We start from the raw sequence: 19,581 nt of genomic DNA on the forward strand, positions 1-19,581 counted from the left end.
AATGAAAAAGCACAGGCAACCAGCTGCACATCTGACCTCTCTGATGTTGGTGTCCAGATCACGTGGTCATTTCTAACTCTCCAGATGACCAACACCTCATCAGCTGAAATCCACGCCATCACACTCGACCTCTTGCTGCCCCTCTTCGTTGTTGCTGTCTGTAAACCCCTCCCCACTCCCTCTCATCCTTCTATGATTTTACCAACTGTGCTCTTTCTCACTCCTGTCATCAATCTTAACGACTTCAACATCCACATAGACAACTGAATCAGCATCTCGGTCTCTCAAATCCTTGGGCTGTTTGCTTCCAGCGATGTGTTCATTCTTCCCACCTCAGCAGCTCTTCTGGAATCTTTAAAAATCCCTCTGCCTGGGGCTTCCGTGGTGGCGCGATGGTTGGGAGTCCGCCTGCCGATGCAGGGGACGCAGGTTCGTGCCCCGGGCTGGGAGGATCCCACATGCCGCAGAGCGGCTGGGCCCGTGAGCCATGGCCACTGAGCCTGCGCGTCCGGAGCCTGTGCTCCACAACGGGAGAGGCCGCAACAGGGAGAGGCCCACGTACCGCAAAAAAAAAAAAAAAAAAAAAAAGCCCTCTGCCTGATGACCACATCTTTTCCTTCCAGGTTTCCTACCCTGAGTGTCCACTCCAGAAATTCTCAGACCTACCAAAGCATCGACCTGATCCTTTCCTACAGCCACGCCCTTGGGCTTGTGCCCCTTCTTACTCGGCATAGCTTCCATAGATCATTATTAGAAACAATCCCCTCACGCCTCCCTCCGTAACTTCACTGGCCTTGCAAAGCTGAAACCCTACTTAAGCCGCACTATGCATCTGCTTCCCACCTGCACACAAGCAGCTCAACAATGCTGTGTCAAATATACAATCAAGCAGACTTGTTTCTCTGTAAGTATATAATGACAACTCAGATGAGCACACTTTCTATTATGTGCGCTTGTTCACTCTCCAAAAAGATAATTTCCTGTCTTCTCCTTTCTGCTCAGTTCTACTCATCACACACACACACACACACACACACACACACACCTGTTCTCTCCTCTCTGCAATCTTTGCTTTCACCAGTTAGCCTGCTTCGTGTGCTACTAAAAGAAATACACAATCAGATACGCACAGTATTGATTGATTTTACCTGGACAAACCTAGATTAAGCTTTGCTCTTAGGTACAATGACAAATCAAGATAGAGAACATATTTAATAAAAGTATAATTACATTGTTTTGTTTATCAGAGTTTGTGAATTGAGAACATTATATCTTCAGTAAAAGCGGGTTATTTGACAGTGTCTTTTAAACCTTCATTAAAGAATATTTTTTAAATATTGCTATGAGATAGTATAATTAGCTGTGTTCCTATCTGGTTGAATAAAAAGAAATCCAGCATTATCTGAAGGATCAGTGGCAACTAAAGATGATCTGTAGGGCCATAAAGCTATGTTCTTGGATCGATCTCTTTGACATCTTATGGGTAAAGGTACACAGATACTAAAAACTTGGAGAAAAAACTAATATGCTGGATCAAAAAAATGTTGAAAAGATTTGATGTGCTCAAAAAATAGGCTGAAACAAATAAGATAAAATTTAATAAGGATAAATATAAAATCCTTCATTTACCTTTAAAAATAAATTTGTGATATAGTGCAGGATGGACAACACTGAATTAACAGAAATAAATGCACAGAGTAGTCTTTCATTAACAAAGAAATAGGTTCATCGCCAAAAAAAAATTTATGTTCATCACAAAGAAAGCAATAGACCAACCATCCTATGCCCAGGCCAGACCTCAGCTGAAGGAGGAGATTTAATTCTGGGGACTTTATTTCGAAAGAGTTGTAACATCTACAGCACATCAAATGAAGGGGAGACAGGGCAGTGAAGAATGGACACCTTGTATGAAGCACCACTCCGAGAGGCTATGGGTGGATCCTGCAGTGACTGAAGGACAAATCCAAGGCTGTCTGGCATAACTGAGTCAGGTGTCCTTCATAAGAAAGTTCGAATCCCAACTCTGCCAGTGCTACACCTTGTAAACTTGGGGAAGTTATTCCCATCTCCAAGCTTCAGCAGCTTCATTTACAAAAAAATTATGAGATAATCTTATTAGCAACTGCCTCATGAGAAATGGTATAAAAACTGAATGAGATAATCCATTTGAAGCACTTGGCCCATTCCTAGAACATAACAAGTGTTAAATAAAATTTGTTCTTGGTCAAGGGCAGAGCTGGTAGGAGAATAGATTGTAACCAAAGAGCCCAAAGTTGGTACTTTCAAAGTTCAGTACTTTTTGGGGCTTCCCTGGTGGCGCAGTGGCTGAGAGTCCGCCTGCCGATGCAGAGGACACGGGTTCGTGCCCCGATCCGGGAAGATCCCACATGCCGCAGAGTGGCTGGGCCCGTGAGCCATGGCCGCTGAGCCTGCGCGTCCGGAGCCTGTGCTCCGCAACGGGAGAAGCCACAACAGTGAGAGGCCCGTGTACTGCAAAGAAAAAAAAAAAAAATTCAGTACTTTTTTATGTTCAGAAAATATTGCTCTATTTTATCAGTTAATTTGGGAGGGTTTTTTTGTTATTGTTGTTTTTCTAACCCAGATGATTTTAGTTCTGGTTAGGGGGAAAGTTGAAAAGAACAATATGTCTTTTCCACATGTGAGCCTGAGGGCAGAGGGATAGGAGTGTCTGAACGCATCAGGTGTCATGGTGATGAGAACCACGAAGGGGTGACATACACAGGGGCACATTGTCAGGAACTACTTGGTTTCTGTCCCCCAGAGTCTCTTCTTGAAACCTTTGCTTCTGTCTTGAGGATATGTTTCGTCTTTATGAGGGGGGCGTTTCCTTACCTGCTGCATCAAGGGGACTGGATCCTGAGCTTAGGGACAGAAAGTGACATTCTGTGGGAGAAAGTCAAAATGGCCGTTTGACTTGAGCTCCCGCCACTGTGCAGCGCAGCCCAGGCCGAGCTGGGAGCCTTTCTATCACCGCTCAGGAATTAGGCTTCGGTGCCTTACCTCTGCAACAAATACGGAGCTTTTGTCATCGACCCTTTCCAGTTGGGTCCTAACAAGGGTCCTCCTGCCCTGTGTCGCCGGCATCAATGAAACGAGTTCAGAATTTGGTTCAGAAGCAGAAGAAAGCGTTCCTCTTTGATCAGAGAATGGAGAGACGAGAGCTCCCACGCTAGAGCAGACGTTCTCCGGACAAACAGTGGGTGGAGCTGCTTTATACGGAAATTGGAAATCGACTGCAGGGAGGGGAGGAGGAGGAGTCTTTGCGAGGGGGCGCAGGCGCAGTTGTGCTATTCTCGCTCCAGCTCCAGAGCCCGGCACCGCCTCTCTGCACGCCCCGCTGCCGCCATCTTGGATTGAGTGTCGTGTGCAGACGCTGAGCTGCGGTGTCAGCACAGCCGGTTGTTACCGGGAGCTCTGGTCTAAAGTGCCGGATGTGACGCCTCGGAATGCAGCACCCTGTGAGCCAGTGAAACTAGACTAAGCACAAAGGAAAAGAAAACAAAAGGTTAGACTTTATTTTGTTACCTAGCTTCTATTTTTATTTCCCGGGAATTGTGAATGGGCTTTGCCGGTGACGCTTTGACCTGCATCCCTCTCGTCGGTGTTAATCCTGCTCCTCCTAGACTTGGCCCATCAGAGAAAGATAAGTGCTAGTCGCTCCTCCTTCAGGAAGAGCACAGCTGCAAAACTTGCCGGAAGCCTGTTTCTTGGTCCTCGGACCTCCTCTGATGGGCCCTGCAAGGCTGCTAAGCGTGTGTCCACTCTCCCCTGTGCCTTCAGCTTCCCAGTCTGTCTTTTGAAAAAGTGCTTTTCCTGCCTTCTTCCCGCTCTAGCTTATATCACTCACTTTATTCTGTCCTTTAGAATCAAACTGCTTGGAAAAGCGGTCCTCAGGGCCTGGTAGATGCAATAGCATTGGCTGTGCTCTCTTCTTCAGGCAGGTGGTGGTGTTCATTTCATCACTATGTACCATGACTTACATGCATGTTACATAATGTGCTTTGTGTGTGTGTGTGTGTGTGGTACGCGGGCCTCTCACTGTTGTGGCCTCTCCCGTTGCGGAGCACAGGCTCCGGACGCGCAGGCTCAGCGGCCATGGCTCACGGGCCCAGCCGCTCCGTGGCAGGTGGGCTCTTCCCGAACCGGGGCACGAACCCGCGTCCCCCGCATCGGCAGGCGGACTCTCAACCACTGCGCCACCAGGGAAGGCCCATAATGTGCTTTTGAACATATCAAATAAGGCAAAAGAAAAAAAGAGCAGCGCCATGAGTTCCTGTTGCCTCATTGCCTGGTCATTCCTGACCCCCCTGGAATCTGGAGCCCTCCCCAGCACTCCACTGAAACTGCTCTGCTAATGTGACCCATGGCCTTATGTGTCTGTGCCCATTTCACAGGAATTCTCTGAGGTGTTTGATGGAATTAGGACTCCATGTCTCTTGGCACCCTTTCTTGTTTTCTGGACAACCCCTCTCCTTCCTAGTTAGCCTCTTAATCTTTTCCCTCAGAGTCTCTTTTTTTCTACTTAACCACCTGTAGTTGACCTTACTAGCACCCACGGCAGAGTGTGATCTGTAAATTCTGCTCTTCAGCACACTGCTTGTTGAAGAAGCAAAATGATGGGGAAAGGTGAGCTGGGCTTGGGAAGGGGACTGGCTGGAACGGGGCTGGGAATTCTCCTTCTGGAGGCTGTGGCTCCCTCTGTGAGGGCAGGAAGGTGGAAGCAGGGAGTGGATGTACAGTTGACCTTTAAACAGTGTGGGGGTTAGGGGCACTGACCCCTCTGGACAATGGAAAACTCAAGTATAACTTTACGGTCATCCCTCTGTATCCACAGTTCTGCATCCGTGGATTCCACCAGCCCTGATCATGTAGCACTGTAGTATTGGGTTGGCCAAAAAGTTCGTGTGGGTTTTTCCATAAGATGTTACGGAAAAACCTGAACGAACTTTTTGGCCAACCCAGTACATATTTGTTGGGGGGGAAAAACCTGTCTAAACTGACTATACTGCTGAACTGAATGAATAAGCATTTTCAGAACTCTAATGGAAAACTGATGAACTCATAAAAGTGCTAACAAAAGATCAAGATGAAAAAAAATTAATTATATGGGACTGAATGAACTGATGAGGATGATTATAATTTTTGTGACTTTCTGTTTGAACAACAACAACAAAAATCCCACAAGGACTCAGAGGCAAAAAATATACCAATCAATTTTCACTGCAAAGTAAAGGAGCTGTTACAATGGAGGATTACTGGACTGAATATCAATATTATGACACAGTATGAGTGTGTTTCGTGTTTGGTAATTGCAATCATTGTTGCTTTTGTTGTGGTCATCCATTTACAATGCTTGGTGTCAGTCTATTTATCTCTTGTAAAAATAAAATACAGTGTGTGCGTGTGAAAAACAAAACAAAACAAAAAAACCTGTCTATATGGGCCCTTGCTGTTCAAATCCATGTTGTTCAAGGGTCAACTGAATACAAAATTCACAGTCTATGTGGCAACATTCCCAGCAGAAGGACGTTTTACTCAACTGTGTGAGTGTCCACCTCCATTTGACTGTAGGTCTGAGGCAAGTGGGTGGTTTAGACCTGGCTTAGTCTTAAAAGTGTTTTCATGAGGCTTTTTGATAACTGGATAAAATCTGAGACTTCCAGATCTCAGAAGGTGTAGTCGGGAAGGCAGAGAAAGGGAAGAAGTTTTACAAATATAAACGTGAACCTGGCTTGAGGGAGGCCTCGGCCACACCAGGGTTCTTATCCCCCAAAGCAGGCCAGAGTCAGCCCTCTCTGCTCCATGACAAAATGCTCATGTCTTAGTTTATGAAGAAGTCAGCTGGGTGCCCGTATGGGGGACCCTCACTCTTCTCTCCAGGCAGCCGACACAGTGTAGAATGGAAGCAGAAGATTGCCTTTCTCTTTCCTCCTGTTCCCACCTTAAGCTCAGAGCAAGCAATCCGTTTTCCATTTTTCTCTCCTGTCGGGTGCTACCCAACCCCTCAGATCTCCAGACTGAAATCAGTGGGAGATCGTCCATGCCCCCAGGTCAGTCAGCAGGGAGAGAAGCAGGGGGGAGAGAACACTTGGGAAGATGCTTCCTTTAACTTAAAATGTTGATCTGGTCCCTAGCTTTCCTACCAGAGGTGTCTACTCCTGTCTTGTGAGGTCTGAAAAGGACTGCAGATGGAGGGGCAGAGCCGGAGGATAAAGGAATCTAAGTTTGCATGTTTCCAGAAATCCATCCTGAACGTCACTCAATCAGTGGCCTATCTCCAGGGCCTGCTTTGCTCTCCTCTTTTCACCAAGTCATCCTACCGTCTCCAGAGGCTGCCCCAGGCTATGCTGTGCTGCTCTGCCCAAGTCCACGGGACTCAGGCACACAGCTGAAGACCCAACTAACACTTGAGGGCAATTCACAGAAGACTTGGGGGAATAACACAACTTCAGATGGAAACAAGATGCATGTCTTAGCCTGGTCAGCTGCTCTAACAGAACACAGACTGAGTGGCTTAGAATTCCTCACAGTTCTGGAGGCTGGGAAGTCCAGAATCAGGGTCTCTGGTGAGAGCCCACTGCCTGGTTTGCAGATGGCCATTAGAGGCACACAAACATACATTCTGTAGCTAGGAACCTTTTCTCAGAGTCTGCATGCCCCCAACCCTCCAAATAGGCCCTCGTGGTTCCACCTTTTCTCTGACCCTGGTGTGATGCTAAATCTTGCCCCTCACATGGGCAGTGGGCCTCTCCTTGACAAATGTCCCTCCTGCATAGTGTCTAGTTGCCAATATGAAGAAAATGACAAATTCTCCCAATAGATGTAACAGTTGGATAAATGGAGAGATCCACTGAGTTCTCAGGTGGGAATACTGAATCTTTTAAAGATACTGACCCTATTATCTTAGAGGATTAATATAATTACAATGTAAAAGTCCCAAAAGAGTTCTGGAAATTTGCAGACTGATTGCAAATTATTGAAAAAATAATCAGGCAAAATGCTTAAAAAAGATGAATTATGAAGTGAACTACTGGGTTTCAAAATCCATCTTAAAGAAAGCTAATGACAGTGATGATGATGATAAACTATCATCTGCTGAGCACTTGTGAGGTGCTGGGCATTATGCTAACCACTTTCTGCACATTATCTTTTCTAATCTTCACAGTAATGCTGTGAAATAGGCACTATTATTATCCATTTTTTACAGAAGAAGTGATGGAATTAAAGTGGTTGTTCAAGATCACTAACTTCTTCAAGATCAAACAGCTAATCAGCTGTGAAGCCAGGGTCTGCCTAATTCCTGGGCTTATCTCTTCACCCCTCTACACTGACATGGAACCCACATGCTGCTGATGAAAGCATAGGCAGATGGAACAATAGAATAGAACAGAACGCTCAGGGTAATTTTCTCAGTTAAAAGTGATGAAATAAGACACCAGGAAAACATCTGTGAAAGTAACTATGCAGACATTTAAGCCTATATCGTTACAAACACATAACACCCAATACACATACAAATGAAGGCTAAAAAAACCAAAATGACAGCAAATATAACAAAGAGTTGGAATGGGGTTAAGGTCAGAATTGCAGTCTGCAGCTGGGAGAGGAAAACAAGTGCAAGCAGAAGGGAGTTGAGGATGAAAGAAAACCTGGAAACACTTGGAGTAAATTTCTAGCTCAGTATCAGCTGCCCTTTGGCTTATTTGGCTGAAAGCATCAAGGATAAATCAGACAATGTGTGAGAAGCCATATTAAAACAATAAGCTACTCACTTTTACCCACCAAATTATCTCCCCTTCTAGGGATCCACAGCCCCAACCCAGGGCAAATGAGTGACCCAGATGGCAAAGTGCCATCTTCATGCTGGGGCACAATTGTTCCTGGATCAGGGGTGGGTGAGAGCCACCCCCCCTAACTAGCTGCCCACTGAACATGCTGTGGAAGCGCCAGCGGGGGTGGCCAGGTGCCCAGCCCTGACCTTCCTTATATTTGAGTCCAGGAAATGCCCCCACCAGGGTAGCGGTGGTTGCAGGGACAGAGAGGGCCCGGGGCTTCGTGGGGTGGGGAGCATATAGCAGAGAACCCATCGTAGGGAGGTGGTGGACCACAGGAGCCAAGCTCCAAGCCTTCAGCATGTGCTCCATTGTCCCAATGGACTTCACTTACAAAACACAAATTCAAAGATGAAATTATTAAGAATTTGGAGGCTGCAATCACAGAGCATTAAACCCCAAGCACAGGGTTCTTCTCAGCATGGGCCCCTGTGGGACTGCACTAGTCCCAGGCCTTGGGAAGAGTTGGGTAGTTGAGAGAGACCTTACAACCCCTAAAATAGCTATAGAAATATTTTAGAAAAACGTTCACAGACCCCCTGGTCTAGAGGATTCTAATAGGTTATTGGATTTGGGGGGGATCTGAGCTTTTCATTGGCTTGACAATTTTGCAACTCTATAGAGATAGAACTTAATTCTTAGAGGGCCAACCGTCATGCTAACCACGCCTTTCACAAGGTGAGGATGTGATTGGCTGCTCTGTGCAAGAGGCTAGTTTTGCATCTAATCACAAGTGCACCTCTGCGTTTCTGATTGTTTATGTCTGTGTCTACTCTTTGGATTTGTCCTTGCCCCTCCCACCTTTTTTACATCTTACTGGAAAATGAACTAAATGAAACCTTTGACACATGTTCGTTCTATATTTGTGGGGCCAACATGATTCACTTTTTTGAAAAAAGTTATCCTTTAACAATATTGTTATTTATCCTTTAACAAAGTATTGTTATTCTTCCTTTGACATAATATTGTTATTTATCTGTTGATTTTCCTTTATTCAACTTGAGAAAATGTGTGTTTGTTCAGTATCAGGAGTTGAAGCAGCTTTTCTTGTTTTGTTTTGTTTTTGAGATTGCGTGTTAAACCTTTCAGCGGTTGCCAAATAGTGAAAGAGGAAAATTTACATTTTCTAAAGTTTTATTTCACCACAGTGTGGTCCCCATGGGCTGTGGGGTGTGAGGGTAGAGTGATCAGAAGCCTAACCTGCCGGCTGAACGATTGTTCTGGGCAGTGAGGTAGGTGCACAGGTAGGGGGGTGAGGAGTGGGGGAGAGAAGAGGCTGCCGTGGGTGGAACCATCCCTGCTGGGCACCAGTGGTTGGATTTTGCTGCTGTTCCCTGTGTGGGTAATGCAGCACGGCCACTGTCTTCATGAGCCCACTGCCGACCTGTGTCAGTGAAGACTGGGGCAAAAGTGGGGGAAACTGGTGCCATGAAACAGGTATCACCCCTGCACCCCGTGGACTGATTGATGGCCAGCCTTCTCTTCCGGTGTCTGAGGTTTCCCAGGGCTCATTGGGGTCCCTTTGGGGGATCCTGTGCACTCATTTCCTAGGTGAGGTCTCTCCTTTGCTCATGTTGAAATGTGAGCAGTCTTCTCTGGTTACTGCTATATAGTCTAAAAATGATTCGTTATTTTCCCCTTGTTTATAGTAATGTCCCTAATTTTTCAGAGCGGATATGGGATTTCCTCTTAAAATTTTCCTCTTAATTCTTTGCCAATTTCAGTGGAATTAAGGAGAAAAACAAGGCAAATCAGTGGACTCAAACAATTGTCAATCTACATCATTTCTACTTTTTAGCTTCTGTAAATAGCGACAATGTCATCTTCATATTTGGATGATTTTCTCAGGATCTAGTCTCACAGTGAGATTACTGATCTATGCATATTGACATATTTATGTCTCTTGATATATAATTACTAAATTGCTTTTCTAAAAGGTCAGTTCCTTTTCCAATGACTTCAGTGATATATGAAGGTACGAAACGGCAAGACTCTAGCTCATCGTGAATATTTTCCCTCCCTATTTTGATAGCTAAAATAGTGCCTGGTGCTTATTTTAATTTGTCCATCTTTTATTCTTTTGAGGAAGAATCTGTTACCTTCACATAAGCTGCAGGGATGTTAGCAAACTCTCCTGCTTGCTGGTTTCACCTTGTTCCATTATATTTTTTTATTTTTTTATTATTTTTTTTAAATTTATTTTTGGCTGCATTGGGTCTTCTTTGCTGCACGTGGGCTTTCTCTAGTTGCAGCGAGCAGGGGCTACTCTTCATTGCGGTGCGTGGGCTTCTCATTGTGGTGGCTTCTCTTGTTGTGGAGCACAGGCTCCAGGCACATGGGCTTAAGTAGTTGCAGCATGTGGGCTCAGTAGTTGTGGCTTGCGGGCTCTAGAGCGCAGGCTCAGTAGTTGTGACGCATGGGCTTAGTTGCTCCGTGGCATGTGGGATCTTCCCGGACCAGGGCTGGAACCTGTGTCCCCTGCATTGGCGGACAGATTCTTAACCACTGTCCCAACGGGGAAGTCCCTCCGTTATATTTAAATTAAAATATTCTGTAGCTTCAGTTCCCTTGGGTGATGAAAACCTAGTGTCCCCTGTGACAGGTCTGGAGACTTGATATTTTTCATCTAGTCAATTCTTACTCCAATTTTTTGAATCAGTGGAACTCTCAGTCTCTCCCATTTCTTACCTCATGTGACTCTCATCACTCTCTTCATATGAGGGGCAGCAAAAGGAGGGATGGAACTTGCAAGTAAACAAAACCTCTTAGGACGGCAAACAACCTAAAAGTTAAACATGAGACATTTCTATCATAAAAGGGCACAGCTGGGACCTCCCTGACGGTCCAGTTGTTAGGACTCCATGCCTCCACTGCAGGGGGTACAGGTTTGAGCCCTGGTTGTGGAACTAAGATCCCACATGCCATGTGGGCAAAAAAAAAATTTTTTTAATTAAAAAAACACTTATCTCATTTACTTTAATTTACTTATAAAAAATAAAATAAATAAAAGGGCCCAGCCATTCCTGCTCCTCGGAAATTCTCATTGATCCCTTTCCTTCTTGGATCCTGGTTCCCTGCATCTGGCTGGCCTGCCTCTTCCTGACCACACCTTGTCAAGCTCCCCTCTCGCCCCTGAGTCCTGCGCTCCTTGCCCTGTGCTTCTCAGAGGCCTGTGGTCCCCCTCTCATTTCCACTTGGCCATGTCCTAGGGCTGTCTTTTCACAAGCTGAAATGGCCCATTTAGTGTTTTGCTAAACAAATGCAGTTTTCTCCCTGAGTAATTATGCCAATCACTTTTAACCATTATTTTTTCCTCCGTTTTTCTCCAGCCATATTTCCTCTTTTGTCTGTTTTCTGCTCGAGCTCTTTGCTCGTTTATCTACTGATGTCTTAACGTTTCTCTTATTGGTTAATGCCCTCTTTTCGTTCACTTAAAGATTCCTGAATTAAGAAAAAAATCATAATTAACAGATGTTCTCTTTACAATAAACAGAAGGTACTATTTCTTAGTTTCTGAAGAAAATTACTTTCTCCTGGAAGAATCAATAAATCTTTCAAAAAATTCCATATATGGCTTCAAGCTAAAAAGCAGAAACTCAGATCCCATTTTATGTATATATATATATATATATATATATATATATATATATATATATATAAAATCAGAAGAAATTTCCCATAATTGTGTTTATTTATCTCTGGTTTATCTTGGTAATCAGTATCACATTGTTACCCATAAAAAATACAATAAATAGTCAACATCTGAACTTTACTAGACAAAACAAACATCTTTGCTTTGAATATTAGACATGTGTTCTTTTATTTTGAATCTTATACTTAATAGTTTGAAAATCATCTAGTTCTAGAAACTTATTCTATCAAACTCAAATCTTTGGCTGTGTCTTTGCAGAAGTTACCTTATCTTGCTGTTTATTATATCTCAGATGAAAAGCGGTAGATTTTTAGAAAATGCAATTCATAGTTGTGTACTTTATATCTTCTTTTAAAATCTGAGCAGCTACATGGCCAGTGCAAATTAATAAAGATGCCCAGACCCTTGCCAGCATTTCTCAAGTCTTCCCCAGTATACATGCAGTGACCCTTTGAGGAAAGGGGAAGTGCTCTTTACAAAAAAAGAGTCAAGAATGATGTATAAAGGCAGACTATAAAGAATCAATGGGGAATCAAAATAAATAGAATATAAATGAAATAAATATAAATATTCAAATGTATTTTATAAATTAAAAAATCACATCAAAATAAAGGGGTTTGCCAGGCGTCTCTGGTGGCACAGTGGTTAAGAATCTGCCTGCCAGTGCAGAGGACACGGGTTCGAGCCCTGGTCTGGGAAGATCCCACATGCCACGGAGCAGCTAAGCCCGTGAGCCACAACTACTGAGCCTGGGCTCTAGAGCCCACGAGCCACAACTACTGAAGCCCGCATGCCTAGAGCCCATGCTCTGCAACAAGAGAAGCCACCGCAAATGAGAAGCCCGCGCACCACAGCGAAGAGTAGCCCCCACTCACCACAACTAGAGAAAGCCCGCGCGCAGCAACAAAGACACAACACAGCCAAAAATAAAAACAAATAAATAAATTAATTTAAAAAATAAATAAAATAAAGGGGTTGCCATGTCAAGAGCTTGAAGGTGAAAGTAATTCTCTGCCACCAAATATGTGTGACTAGCTTTGGGCTTCTGTCAAAGGGTTGATGTGCATCTCCTGAACAATTAGCAGGGTGCAGAAAAACAATGAGGCTTCACGTGCCTTAGATCGCAAGTGAAACCTTAACCCCATCTCCGAATGGTGGTTAATGAATTCCAGCCTTTTCTGGAGAGGTCCCTCCCATCATCCTAGGCACAAGGTTCACCACCTGACTTTGTTCTTTATGAGCTGCTTATCCAGCAGAGAGCCTGCCAAAATACAGCAAACCTCTTATCGACACTTCAGCTCCTTGCATCTGCCCACACATATGGGAATAATTCATAGAAACTGAACAGACCTGCAAAATATCTCCAGTAACTTTCAAGTGCTGGGAAGGAAACTATAGGTCTTAAGAACACAGACAGTATTTTCAGGTTTTCTTTAACTTTGGAGGCCAGGTCATTGAAAGTGAAGAGAAGATCAATAGGATAGAAGTGAAAACTTGCTTTCATGGATGCTGTCAGGGAATGGGATTTGCTAAACATGCTTTCTACCACTGAGCTACACCCCTGTTGTGTAGGGGTTTGCTTTTCTAGATTACGGCCCAAAGTTCCCAAACAATTGGTCTTTAATAAGGGACAGAATGATTATCCTGAAGTCCAGGGAAAAAAGCATTTTTTCCCTTTCATTCCAATTTACAAAGGCTAATTATCTGAATAAGAATTCTCTTTAATCAGTTTGGGTGTAAATTTTTAAAAATGCTCTGTAACCCTTGATATCTGAGGGTTGTGGGAAGATAAATAGAAGTGTGATTAGTATTCTTGTTGTCAATGAATATATTCTTTGGTTCTGAGCCTAAAACAAAGGATGTTGAGAGCCCAGCACCTGCTGCATCATCTCCCACATCCTAGCCTTTGCCAGGTAGATGGGTGGCTTTTCCTCTCTTGTTGTGTGTATGATGTTGGTGGGGGGTGTCGGGTGTGGAGGTGTGCAGTGCAGAGAGAACAGAGCAGGTTTGTCTCCTGCTGTCTGGAGCATCTAGCTCAGTTCCTGGAGCATGCTTCCTACGGGTATGGTGAGGATGCATGGAATAATAGGAAGAATTGTAGCATTGTACAAAAAACCCTGTTTCAGGAGTCAGATGATATGGTTTCAAATTCTTTCACTTCCTGACAGCATAACTTGGCAAATCACTTAACCTCTCTAAATCTCCAATTCTTCAGCTGAAAAATAAGGATAATAATAGTCTCGTTTTGAAATGTTGACTCCTTACCAAAAATAGGATAACTCCAAATTCCTTATCAGTACATTTAAGCTTCATATTTTAGCTTTGAACTAACCATTGCTGCCTCTTATCTCTTCCTAATGCACCTTATTCTCCAATCCCACTAAGCATCTGACCTTTTCCTAGTAGGACAGCAGGACACAGAAGGATCCCTTAATAATTGGTATCTGTTAGACAAGGTAACTTTTTCTGCCTTGTAAACTCCTTCTCACTCTTAGTGTTTCTCTCAGAAACCTGCCCTTTCTGATTTCTCTAATTCGTGGGAAGGAGTTAGATCCTCTCCTCTGAGTGCACAATGAACTCTGAGTTTTCTTCTCTCTACCAAATATCTGTTTTACACTCTTTATGCTGTAACTTCTGAGCATCTTGAGAGCAAAATATGTTTAATTTATCTTTGTCTACCATCTCTAGCACAGTAATGGTACACAACAGACTATCAATTAGTGTTGAATGAATTAAGTTCTTCCTTATGTGTTTTTTAACATGGTTTTTTAAAAACTAAACTTAATTTGACAAATAGTCTTATATAAGAGTTTATACAATAGCTCAATTTGATCAATGAGTGAGGTAAATGAATCTTCTTACTATTGAACATATTCACTGATGTTCAATTCTGTACCTTGAGACTGGTTAATTCTAACTTAGCTCATAGAAGAAAAAAAACAAATAGCTGGTAAACATATGAAGAAAAAGGTTCAACTGAACTAATAAACAAAGAAGTTAAAGTATAACAGCAAGATATGAAAAACAAAACAAAACAAAAACAAACCCAATGGAATAAGCAAAAAAAAAAATTTAAAGATACACAATTCTGGTTAGGGTGCTGTGAAACAAACTCTAATACATTGCAGGTGGGAGTAGTGATCTAATATTTTTTTAAAGCAACTTGATAGTATGTATAAAGAGTCTTAAAAATCTTCATGTCTGTTTTGAGTAGTCAACTTCTAACAATCTCTCACAAGGAAATAAACAGAAATGTAGACAAAGCTGTGTGCACATAGGTACTCTGCACACCATAATTTATGATAACAAAAATTGGAACCAATCCAACTGGGAAGAGTTAAACAAATTATAGTATATCCATGCAAGAAATATTATGTAGTCACTGAAAATTGTGAGTATCAAGAGTCAGTAATAGTGTTGAGAAACGTTGAGGTTTGAAAGGGCATCATCAACTTCAGCACAAAGATGATGGTACATAGCAGTCCAAAATGGCAACGGCACTTTCATTGGGTACCTTTTATTTATTTTTTTTACTACATTTTTCCTGTCTCTTTTCAGTTTTCCGTAATGAACATAAATTTTATAAAAAAGTAAAGCATTAATTTAAAATTAACACACTGAACTTATCAGAGAGCTACAATCGTGGCCTCAAGTGATTTCTTCCATAAATGGATCCTCTAGCCACCTTTCCTTTAAGAGCACCCCTCAGGCAAGGGCTCACTAATATTTAAGTTGAACTTTGAAGAATCAGAAGGGGTTTGTCAGGCAAGAAAGGGGAATAAATGGCCTTGGCACAGGACATGAGATATCTTGACAATCAGTCTTAGGAATTGCAGAGTGGGATATGAGAGATGGGTCTGAAACAGACCACAGGTTCATGGAATGTAGGGCGCTGGGGTCTGTGCTATGGAGTTTGGATTTAAATGTGCTGCTTGTGAGGAGCCTGTGGCTGAGCAATTCTGCTCCTAGGTATTGATATATACCCAACTAAATACACACATACGCTCACCAAAAGACACATCTACAGATGTTCATGGAACCACTGTTTGCAGTGGCCACAGACTGGAGCAGTACAGAAGTTCATCTGTGAGGGGTGGTGGATGGGTCTACATACAGTCTTTGGTGGAAAACAGTGAGAATGGATGGAGGTTTAGTTGCAAAATTTAGTTGAATTTTGCAGCTGTGGTGTTGAGTGAGGAAGGCTACTCACACAGCAGAATGTGTGCGTGATTCCACTTGTGTGGACTAAAAGAACAGGCCAAAAAACGTATGCTTTTGGAAGTCACAGTGGTGGTTGCCCAGTGGCAGTGGGCAGGGATAAGAGGGAGACGTAGGAGGGGTGGTCTTTGGTGCAGTGCAGTTTCATAATCTGTGTCTGCAGATCACATGAGTGCATCCACTATGTGAAGATATATTCAGCTGTACGGTTAAGATTTGCACACTTTTTTGCATGTTATACTTCAAAAATATTTACAAAAATAAAATATGTTAAAACAAAACCAACCCTGGAAAAACTTTTCTTTCCTGCTTCTCCACTGCAACATACATAGTTGGAAGTCCCAGCTTCCTGACTACAAAGGTCTGGAGGAGTTGAATAGCTGTCTTCTGCCTTCCTAGCTCCCAATCCATCAAAGATCCCCAACCACTCAGGGCTCCAAATTATTGTATCTGGCTTTTACTTAATCAATAGAGTAGCGAGGGGAGAAAAGCTCTAAAGGTTACCTTAGACCTGAGACAATGGCTGGTCTAATCCAGGAAAATCTGCAGCTGCTTCTCTGTTTTTAGAATTCCTCATTTGTAAACAGATTCGATTCTGCCCCTAAGGAGTGATAATGTGATGAATCATACCCCTCAGGCAATCCAAATTACAGTGCCTGGCTTTCATCATCAGGCTGGACTTCTATATTGCCAAGTAATCCAGATGTTTTTCCCTATTTCGGTTTAAAAGTTGTTACTATTTGCTACATACTTACTCATAATGGATTTCATTTCAAGCAAAAATTATGGACCAGCCCCTGCAAGGTGGGTGGAGAATTTCTTACCCAGAAAGAAGCTACATTAAAGTCATAAAATCCCTTTGGAGCAGCAAAATCATCTCAGCTCTGTTTTCTGGACTGACTTCTACTTTCCAGAGTCCTTTCTTCAAATCTTTTCTTTAGATAAGGTGACCTTAGCAGACCCTGATGCTTCCTCCTCTAGGTAATGTGTTCTCAACACAGAGGAGCCACGTGGCTTATTGAGAGCACATGTTCCCTGCTGTCATCACTCAGTGTGGTGGCCGCTCCACGCACCAAAGCCACGAGCAATGACAAAGCCATTAAGCTAGAGAAATTGCTCCCAAATTTCAGCATGCCAGCCCTTCTCTCTTCACACTATACAGAGGTTTTCATTCGCACATGAATTCACTCACTCAGTCCCTCCACATATAACTTATTGAGCATCAGCTATAGCCAAGCATGTTGTAGGTACTTGGGATAGATAATGAAGAAAACAGTCCCAGACCTTGGCCTTGAGGAACTTACATTCTGAAGACAGGAGACTGACAACACATACATAAATATATAAAATGATTGTGGGTGGAGAGAGGGCTAAGAGGGAAAGCAGAGTGACGGGAAGTAGCAGGATGGTTAGTTGGATATTTTGGATAACCTAGTCAGCAGGGCCACTCTGAGCCTGGACCTGAGTGAAGTGAGAGCTTTAACTCCACCAAGATCTGGGGAAAGCGCATTCTGTGAAGAGGAACAGCCTGTGGAGAAGTCTGAGGGAAGAGTGGGTTTGGTGGGTTCAGATTTGTGGATCAGTGTCCAGCAGGTCGGCCACCTCGATCGGTTCCAAGGTTTACTCTCTGGACTAATACCTAGTTAAATGCCCTTTAGCTTCTTCTTGGCAATTTGCTCCCTAAAATGGATTTTTCTTCTGACCATGTCCAGAACCGTGTCGTCTGGGGAGTACTGTCGGGAATGTCAGCCAAGATCCCTTCATCGGTGCCTTCTGGGCCTTCCTTTGATGGCAGGCTACAACACTTAGCACGGGGGCTGTATAAATCCATCCTTTGAAGAGCCACCAGTGATAACAAGCTCCTTCTGGATTGTAGCATTAGGTGCCTAATGGCTGTGCCCCAAGAGCCAGGAATGTGTTCAAGGATCCAACACAGACCCAGGGCTGACTTTGGATGCTGGCTCTGCCTACCTCAAGCAACTTGACCTCTCTGTGCTTCAGTTTCTTCATCTATAAAATGGGGGCAATAATAGTAACCACCTCATAAAGTTATTGTGGAAATCACTTTAAGTAATATAAATGTTTAATATCATGCCTGGTACATAACAAGAGCTTCATAAATATTAGTTTTTGTTGGAACCATCATTCCCCTGTCCTAACCATCTTCCACACTGCTGACAGACATATCTTTCTTGAGTAACAGTTCTCTGATTATAAAAGTAATACATGCTAATTGTGAAAAAAATTGAAAAATACAGAAATGTATAATAGAGGAAAATAAAATAATTTATAATTCCATCACCCACTGAGATTATAATTTCAGTTGTTTCCAGTTTTTCACCTATGCATGTATAATTTTCATTTTAAAAAAATTGGGATCATACTATCTAAATAATTTAACTTTCTTTTTCCATTCAATTTGCTCTGTGAGCATTTTCCATATCCTTAAGTTTCTTTTTTTAACATGCTTTTTAATAGTTGTGTAATATTCTTTCCTACACATCTGTAGTATTCACTTCATGAGATTGTTGTGAGGATTAATATAGTTAAAAAGTAGTAGTAAAAAGTAGTTAGAACATCATTTTTGTATAGAAAGAGCTTTAAAATATTAGCTAAAAATAATAATGGTTGTGGTGTTGAAATCACATTTGGAACAGTTTAATTTATTTCCAGTTATAACCAGACATTTTCCGACTGAGCAGGACAGACAACCTTCTTTGTTCTACATCCATTTGTGCACATGACTTTCATTGTGTGACTGGAAAGGAGAGAGAGGTTTAGCATAAGTAGGGGCTTGAGGGGAGGGTGGAGATGCAGCTTCCTCCCCTGATCTCCCCACCCCATGGTCTTCCTCACCCCATGGGTAGGGGTGGTGAGGGGTCTACTGCTACACAGCCCCATGAACCAAATTTGAACCTCTATAATTAGAAGAAAGAGAACCAGGGACCTCACATAACCATTTCCATGAGTCACGGCATGAGGTTCTCAGTGGTGTGAAATCACAGACTGGTTGTATTGTTTCTACTATACGAGTTTCTGAGCAGAGGCATGGTTACTCTGAAAATAGGTGTCCACAAGTGGCACCTTTTTCTGGGGACATTTTCTTCTCCTGGCCTCTCTGTGGAGCCCAACTCTGCTCGGGCTCCCTGAGGCTCAATACCTTTCACAACCACGGAGGGAAGCCTCCCTAGCAAACCACTGGTGTCTTTACAACAGCTGCTTCAGCTGTGGATATGGTGAGATCCCAAGTGACTACTCAGGTAATTGAAGTTAAAAACCATGGCAGCCAGAGAAAAAGAGAGCAAGAATGTATTTCCTCTGGAGTCAACATGGGCCACTCAGGAGAGAAAGCCAATCTGGGTCCATTTTAAATATTGCCCCAGAAGACAGCCAGGAGGAGTGGCCCCCCACAAAGTTATCAGAAGCCAGTGGAGGAACCTCAAGTGGCCAGCCAGGAGAGTGTCCAGCAACCGTGGCCAAGTGTTGCCAGTCAGGACTTCTGAAAGCCACAGACCTGCACCCCAAGAAAAAGAATCAGCTTTGCTCATTCGCCACCAAGCCCAGAAAATCAGCTTTAAATATCTGCCAAAGAAAGAGCCAAAGTCTGGTTAGATTGGAACAAACCAAGTAAGTCCTTTCCTGCTTCTCCTGCTTTTTTTGTGGCTTCTGCTTAGACCCTGGAAGGGTCAGAGACCACACCAGGGACTAGGTAGCCATGCAAGGAGGAGAACACATTACTCCTACAAAACACAGCATGGCAGTGTGTGCCTCCTCTCTTTGCTGTTCTTATGGGCTGAATTGCATGCCCCTCCTCCCCAAAATTCATATATTGAGGTCTTAACCCCCAGTCCCTCAGAA

General features: G+C 43.2%; 1 protein-coding gene across 3 annotated transcripts in view; it reads left to right on the top strand.

Annotated features, from left to right (window-relative positions):
* The first annotated feature begins 3,401 nt into the window (after positions 1–3,401).
* The window catches only part of RXFP2 (relaxin family peptide receptor 2), a 99,023-nt gene continuing 82,843 nt past the window's right edge, over positions 3,402–19,581 (top strand). For all 3 annotated transcript variants that reach the window (XM_081215105.1, XM_081215107.1, XM_081215109.1), the window contains exon 1: positions 3,402–3,526. The gene's annotated coding sequence lies outside the window, so the exon portion shown is untranslated. The remainder of the gene's footprint in view (positions 3,527–19,581) is intronic.

Source organism: Mesoplodon bidens (genome assembly GCF_964165515.1).
Source record: "Mesoplodon bidens genome assembly, chromosome: 17".
NCBI lineage: Eukaryota > Metazoa > Chordata > Mammalia > Artiodactyla > Ziphiidae > Mesoplodon > Mesoplodon bidens.